This window comes from Homarus americanus, unplaced genomic scaffold, assembly GCF_018991925.1.
Source record: "Homarus americanus isolate GMGI-L3 unplaced genomic scaffold, GMGI_Hamer_2.0 scaffold29422, whole genome shotgun sequence".
In the NCBI taxonomy this organism is placed as follows: Eukaryota; Metazoa; Arthropoda; class Malacostraca; order Decapoda; family Nephropidae; genus Homarus; species Homarus americanus.
This window is the reverse complement of record NW_024738619.1, coordinates 1-7502: the sequence shown is the minus strand read 5'-3', so window position 1 is coordinate 7502 and position 7502 is coordinate 1. Positions and strand designations below refer to the sequence as shown.

General features: G+C 53.1%; 1 pseudogene; it reads left to right on the top strand.

Moving 5' to 3' along the window:
* The first annotated feature begins 3612 nt into the window (after positions 1–3612).
* On the top strand, positions 3613–5457 carry LOC121874289 (annotated as a pseudogene).
* The last annotated feature ends 2045 nt before the right edge of the window (positions 5458–7502 follow it).

The following is a 7502-nucleotide window of genomic DNA, read 5'->3' as shown; positions in this document are numbered from 1 at the left end:
GGGGTCGATTTAATAGCATACTACAGAAACTTGCACACCCGAAGGGGAGACCGTCAAAGTCAATCGGGGGTCGAGCATACTTTACAAAATGATCCGAGAATCTGCACACACACCGAGTGGGAGACGGTGATGAAAACGTCCGCCCTTATATGTTCGATTGCACTATTTCACTATATTAAGGGGAGAGGGTGCCTTCGCACACATATTCGGTGTGAAATATCTTCCGCCCCCCAGCGGAGCGCTTCGGCGCCTCTGCGAAGCAAAGCGCGGCATTCAAAACAACAACCAAAATTGCCGCTGCTTTCCTTCCCTGCTCTTGCAATGGCTGGAGCAGCAGCAGAAGAAGAGAGAGAGAAAATAGTCTCATGGGGGTCGAGGAATGGCAGTGGAGCGCTGACTATGAATTTCACCTTTGAAGCCAGTCTGTCTCCAATTGAACATTATTACTCTCTCGGCGCACACGTCGCCACCACGGTTTCATGACAGCAGCAGCATCATGATGCCGGTGTCTACGTAAGTCCGAACCGGGTTATTCGGCTGTCTTCGCGAACAGTCGGGTTTTAACCTGCCTAACAAACGATCAAACAATCCCACCTCGAGGCGGCACGGTGACCGTCCTATCGTCCGCTCTTGTGGCGCTGGATTGCACTATTTCACTATATTAAGGGAGAGGGTGGCCTTCACACACCTATTCGGTGGAATATCTTCCGCCCCCCAGCGGAGCGCTTCGCGCCATGGCAAAGCGCTGCATTCAAAAACAACAACCAAAGTTGCCGCCGCTTTCTCCTTCCCTGCCCTGCAATGGCTGGAGCAGCAGCAGAAGAAGAGAGAGAGAAAATAGTCCTATGGGGTCAGAGGAATGCAGGAGCGCGATCTATGAATTTCACTAGCCAGGTCTGTCTCCCACTGGAACATTATTACTCTCTTGGCGCACACGCCGCCACCACGGTTTCCGCGACAGCAGCAGCATCATGATGTTAAGTGCCTGGCTGTAAGTCCGGAACCGGGTTATTCGGCTGTTCGCGAACAGTCATTTAACTCTTGCCAACAAAACGATCAAACAACCTCCACCCGAGGTGCGGCACGGTGACCGTCCTATCGTCCTGCCTTGTATGCTGGATTGCACTATTTCACTATATTAAGGGAGAGGGTGCCTTCACACACCTATTCGGTGTGGAATATCTTCCGCCCCAGCGGGAGCGCTTCGCTTCTGCGGCTAAAGCGCGGCATTCAAAAACAACAACCAAAAGTTGTTGCCGCTCTTCCCTGCCCTGCAATGTATGGAGCAGCAGGAGCAGCAGAAGAAGAAGAGAGAGAGAGAGAAAATAGTCTCATGGGGTCAGAGGAATGGCAGTGGAGCGCGATCTATGAATTTCACTAGCCAGGTCTGTCTCCCAATTGAACATTATTACTCTCTCGGCGCGCACGTCGCCACCACGGTTTCCGCGACAGCAGCAGCATCATGATGTTGCGTCTATTGTAAGTCCGGAACCGGGTTATTCGGCTGTTCGCGAACAGTCAGGTTTTAACCTTGCCTAACAAACGATCAAACAACTTCCACTCTCGAGGTGCGGTACGGTGACTGTCCTATCGTCCGCTCTTGTATGCTGGATTGCACTATTTCACTATATTAAGGGGAGAGGGTGCCTTCACACACATATTCGATGTGAAATATCTTCCGCCCCCCAGCGGAGCGCTTCGGCGCCTCTGCGAAGCAAAACGCGGCATTCAAAAACAACAACCAAAATTGCCGTCGATTTCCTCTCCCTGCCCTGCAATGGCTGGAGCAGAAGGAGAGCGAGAGAGAGAATAGTCTCATTGGGTCAGAGGAATGGCAGTGGAGCGGGCTAATGGCGAGTAGGCTCGCGATCTATCAATTACACTAGCCAGGTCGCTCTCCCTATTGAACATTATTACTCTCTCACGTCGCCACTGCGGTTTCCGCGACAGCAGCAGCATCATCATGATGTTGCATCCACCAATTAGTCCGGAACCGGGTTATTCGGCTGTCTGCGAACAGTCCGGTTTTAACCTTACCCAACATCCACTCTCGAGGTGCGGTACGGTGAATGTCCTATCGTCCGACCTTGTATGCTGGATTGCACTATTTCACTATATTAAGGGGAGAGGGTGCCTTCACACACATATTCGGTGTGAAATATCTTCCGCCCCCCAGCGGAGCGCTTCGGCGCCTCTGCGAAGCAAAGCGCGGCATTCAAAAACAACAACCAAAATTGCCGTCGCTTCCCTGCCCTGCAATGGCTGGAGCAGAAGAGAGAGAGAGAGAGAGATTTTAGTCTCATTGGATCAGAGGAATGGCAGTGGAGCGGGCTTATGGCGAGTAGGCTCGCGCTCTATCAATTACACTTGCCAGGTCTCTCTTCCGTTTGGACATTATTTACTCCGTCTCTCTCTCTCTCTCTCTCGGCGCACACGTCGCCACCCTACTAGTTTCCGTCACAGCATATGCTGCGGCCTTTCAGTCCGGAACGGGGCTCCCCTTCGCCTTGCTGTCTGCCCAACTTAGCGGACTTGCGTTGGCTGATCACCCCGTCTTCGCGTCTGTGCCGGCCTTCAATGCAGCGCCCAACCGTCTCTTGACCGAGATTCATTGCACTATTCCACGCGCAAACGGCTACCCTAAATGTGCATAGACAACGCTCATGGTTCAACACGACCAGGGCGCAGTCTGGGAGCCGAGTATACTAAAAAGAGAGTTTAGCAGCCAAAACTCGTCAAAGCACACGTTGGGTTACCCCATCACCTAACAACGATGATGGCGGTTCCCACCCGTGAAATACACAACCTAACCAATATTGGGCGACGATGGCGCTCATGAGCCCACGTCCCCACAAACAGTAAGAGAAAGAGAGAGAGGAGGAGATGGGCCAATGTCTTATGCCTCGCTGGGGCAAAGAGAAGAGAAGAGGAGCGGATAAGGGAGGAGATTGGCCAACGTGCGGTCCCTCGCCCAATGTCGGCTGCCTCGCTGGAGCTGGGTAAAGAGGAGAGGAGCGGATAAGGGAGGAGATTGGCACACACGGTGGCGCTGCCGGCGCCGAGGATAGCGAGAGAAGGTGCAGTTTGATCTGATCATCTGGTTTGCTATTTCTCTAAGGCCAACGTGCGGTCCCTCGCCCAATGTCGGCTGCCTCGCTGGGGCAAAGAGAAGAGGAGAGGATAAGGGAGGAGATTGGCACACACGGTGGCGCTGCCGGCGCCGAGGATAGCGAGAGAAGGTGCAGTTTGATCTGATCATCTGGTTTGCTATTTCTCTAAGGCCAACGTGCGGTCCCTCGCCCAATGTCTTCTGCCTCGCTGGGGCAAAGAGAAGAGGAGCGGATAAGGGAGGAGATTCGCCAACGTGCGGTCCCTCGCCCAATGTCGGCTGCCTCGCTGGAGCTGGGGCAAAGAGGAGCGGATAAGGGAGGAGATTGGCACACACGGTGGCGCTGCCGGCGCCGAGGATAGCAAGAGAAGGTGCAGTTAGATCTGATCATCTGGTTTGCTATTTCTCTAAGGCCAACGTGCGGTCCCTCGCCCAATGTCTTCTGCCTCTCTCTCAATCTCACTATTTTGGCCGCCGTGATAGGCGCCGCCAACAGCAGCAGCTACCTGGTTGATCCTGCCAGTAGTCATATGCTTGTCTCAAAGATTAAGCCATGCATGTGTAAGTACAAGCCGATTTAAGGCGAAACCGCGAATGGCTCATTAAATCAGCTATGTTTCATTGGATCTGTAAACCCACTTACTTGGATAACTGTGGCAATTCTAGAGCTAATACATGCAATTGGTCTCTGACCGCAAGGGAAGAGCGCTTTTATTAGTTCAAAACTGGTCGGGCCCCCGTCCGTAACCCACCTGTGGTGAATCTGAATAACTTCGGGCTGAGCGCACGGTCTCCGCACCGGCGCCGCTTCTTTCAAGTGTCTGCCTTATCAGCTTTCGATTGTAGGTTATGCGCCTACAATGGCTATAACGGGTAACGGGGAATCAGGGTTCGATTCCGGAGAGGGAGCCTGAGAAACGGCTACCACATCTAAGGAAGGCAGCAGGCACGCAAATTACCCACTCCCGGCACGGGGAGGTAGTGACGAAAAATAACGATGTGAGTCTCATCCGAGGCCTCGCAATCGGAATGAGTACACTTTAAATCCTTTAACGAGTATCCATTGGAGGGCAAGTCTGGTGCCAGCAGCCGCGGTAATTCCAGCTCCAATAGCGTATATTAAAGTTGTTGCGGTTAAAAGCTCGTAGTTGGATCTCAGTTCCGACTGACGGTGCACGCCCGTGTTTACTGTCACGCCCGAACAGCGCCGCCGCTCGCACGGATGCTTTGTTCGAGTGTCCCGAGTGGCCGGAGAGTTTACTTGAAAAAATTAGAGTGCTCAGAGCAGGCTATTTGAATGGCCCGAATGGTGATGCATGGAATAATGGAATAGGACCTCGGTTCTATTTTGTTGGTTTTCGGAACCAGAGGTAATGACTAATCGGAACAGGCGGGGCATTCGTATTGCAGCTAGAGGTGAAATTCTTGGACCGTCGCAAGACGAACTACACATTTGCCAAGGATGTTTTCATTAATCAAGAACGAAAGTTAGAGGTTCGAAGGCGATCAGATACCGCCCTAGTTCTAACCATAAACGATGCCAACTAGCGATCCGCCGGCGTTATTCCCATGACCTGGCGGGCAGCTTCCGGGAAACCAAAGTCTTTGGGTTCCGGGGGAAGTATGGTTGCAAAGCTGAAACTTAAAGGAATTGACGGAAGGGCACCACCAGGAGTGGAGCCTGCGGCTTAATTTGACTCAACACGGGAAACCTCACCAGGCCCAGACACCGGAAGGATTGACAGATTGAGAGCTCTTTCTCGATTCGGTGGGTGGTGGTGCATGGCCGTTCTTAGTTGGTGGTTGACGGTTCGTTTAATTCGATAACGAACGAGACTTCTGGCCTACCAAGTAGTCGACGGATTCCAGAAAATGGTGTCCAGTTCGCGAACTCTTCTTATAGAGGGATAAGCCGCACTTAGCCGCACGAGATTGAGCAATAACAGGTCTGTGATGCCCTTAGATGTTCTGGGCCGCACGCGCGCTACACTGAAGGGATCAACGAGTTTTCCCCCTCCGAGAGGAGCGGGTAACCCGTTCAAAGCCTTTCTTGATAGGGATTGGGGCTTGCAATTGTTTCCCATGAACGAGGAATTCCCAGTAAGTGCAAGTCATCAGCTTGCGCTGACTACGTCCCTGCCCCTTGTACACACCGCCCGTCGCTACTACCGATTGAATGATTTAGTGAGGCCTTCGGACTGGCGCTCTTGGATTGTCGGCCCCGTTGCCCGCGAGGGTTTTCTGGGGTCGTCGCCTCGAGCTGACGGAAAGATGTCCAAACTTGATCATTTAGAGGAAGTAAAAGTCGTAACAAGGTTTCCGTAGGTGAACCTGCGGAAGGATCATTAACAGAGAGAAAGAGAACGGGGCGCTCTTAAAACTACTACTACTCCTCTCCTGATTTGGGCGGTCTCGGGCTCTGCTCTGGCAACTCCAGCAGCGAAAGAGGACAATCCCGGCCCCCGCACCAAAAATAGGTACCACCACGCTGTAGGTGGACCACACTCGGGCGAGAGCGCGAAGACCGGAGGAGGACGGACGGGGCTTTGGACGGCTGCCCGTCCGTTCCTTACTACCGGCGAATAAGCCTCTTGACCCAAAAAGAGTGAAATTCAAGTGTCAAAAAACAACAACAAGCTGTCCGGCCAAACCCAAACCACAAACTTGGGCTATGTCTGTCAAACCCTTTCATTGAGACTCGACCTGTGATGGTTAGTCGCAAAAAGACCAAATGGCAAATACACAACTCTTAACGGATCACCGGCCTGTGGGTCGATGCAATATCGCAGCAAAACCGCGGTCGGGTATGCTGTGAATCGCAAGAATACCAGATACATCGACAAGTTGAACGTGATATTGCGCGGGCGGCAGCCATGAGCTTGTCGCCGCCACTTCTGTCGCAGGGTCGGAAATATATGATCCATCGGTTGCCGCGAAGTTCGGTGCCTGCTGATCACAGGTAAATCTGAACTGAAGCTCGCTTTGGTTTAATCGCCGCTTTGCGCGAGGCGTGCCCTTAAAAACAAGCAAGCCTATCAATAGCAAGTCCATGGACTTGGCGCACCCACATTCAACCACAACAAAGCGACAGTTGTCGCCCTCGCAAATAACTGGAGGCGGCGCTCTTTTGCCTGCTGTCCACAGAGACACGAATGGCCGTCGGCCGCTCATGGCTGATGCTGCACATGTTCTAAGAGGCACTCCATCCCACGAAGAGGAAACGAAACCGGGTCGGATATCTTTTAAGTAAGCCCCGCCGGAATTTCGTCTATCACCTCGAAAAGAGTGCTTGGCATGCATTGCAGTGGAACCTAAATTGATGAGTGCGCCTGGGCCCGCAGTCTACCATGTAGTGGTGCAGGCAGAGAGATGAGAATGCTTGGGTGACGCCGTGCTCTTCCTCACGCGCTCCTCCACCCTCTCCCACGGTCAGACGCGGTGTGGGCGTTCTCTTTGAGAGTTCGCCACGAGTCCACGCCTATCTCATGACTGGGAGGGAGGCAGGGGGAGTTCTCTCTAAACGCGTTAAAGACGGTGTTGCGCCTCATAACGGCGCTCGCCGGGATAGAGCACTAGTTCTGCAGCCGGAAAGGCCGCTCACGCCAATTAATACTGCGACTCTCGCTCTCTTTCTCCGGATAAACAAGTGCCACTGCTGTGGCATGCGGGAACGGGGAAAGAGGTCAAAGTTTAAGCGGCAAAGGTGCGGCCGAGTAAGGGCGGAACACGAGCGTACATGCATTAAAACTGTGTGTGTATATGACTCTGCGAGAGATGTTCTGCTGGAACACTTTTCCTATTGGCTATTTACCACTCAATGAGAAGGAACGGAGTCAGGGGTGGGAGTGCCGGCGCCATGGCTGCTGGTACCCCCGCGACAAGCCCCTCAAACCTTCCTGCCTGGTAATGTCGGTGGTGAAGAAAGTCGGTGGCAGAGCGTCTTCCGCTTCGTGGTTGGGGAACTTGTTCCCCCTAAGGATGATGAGACCACGATCGACCTCGTAGTAGGAGAGAGCTACCCGCCAAATTTAAGCATATTAATAAGCGGAGGAAAAGAAACCAACAGGGATTCCCTTAGTAAGGGCGACTGAACCGGGAAAAGCCCAGCGCATAACCTCGATGTCTTCGGGCACGAGGGGTGTTGCGTTTCAGAGGGTCCAGCACGCCGTCCCATACCGTCTAAGTCAAGCTTGGAAGCAGCCACTGCCCATGGAGGGTGACAGGCCCGTATGGCGGCGCCCGTGAGGGTACAGATGGGACGGTCGGAAAGGGCCTCTCTGTAGAGTCGGGTTGCTTGAAAGTGCAGCCCAAAGCAGGTGGTAAACTCCATCTAAGGCTAAATATGACCACGAGACCGATAGCGAACAAGTACCGTGAGGGAAAGTTGAAAAGA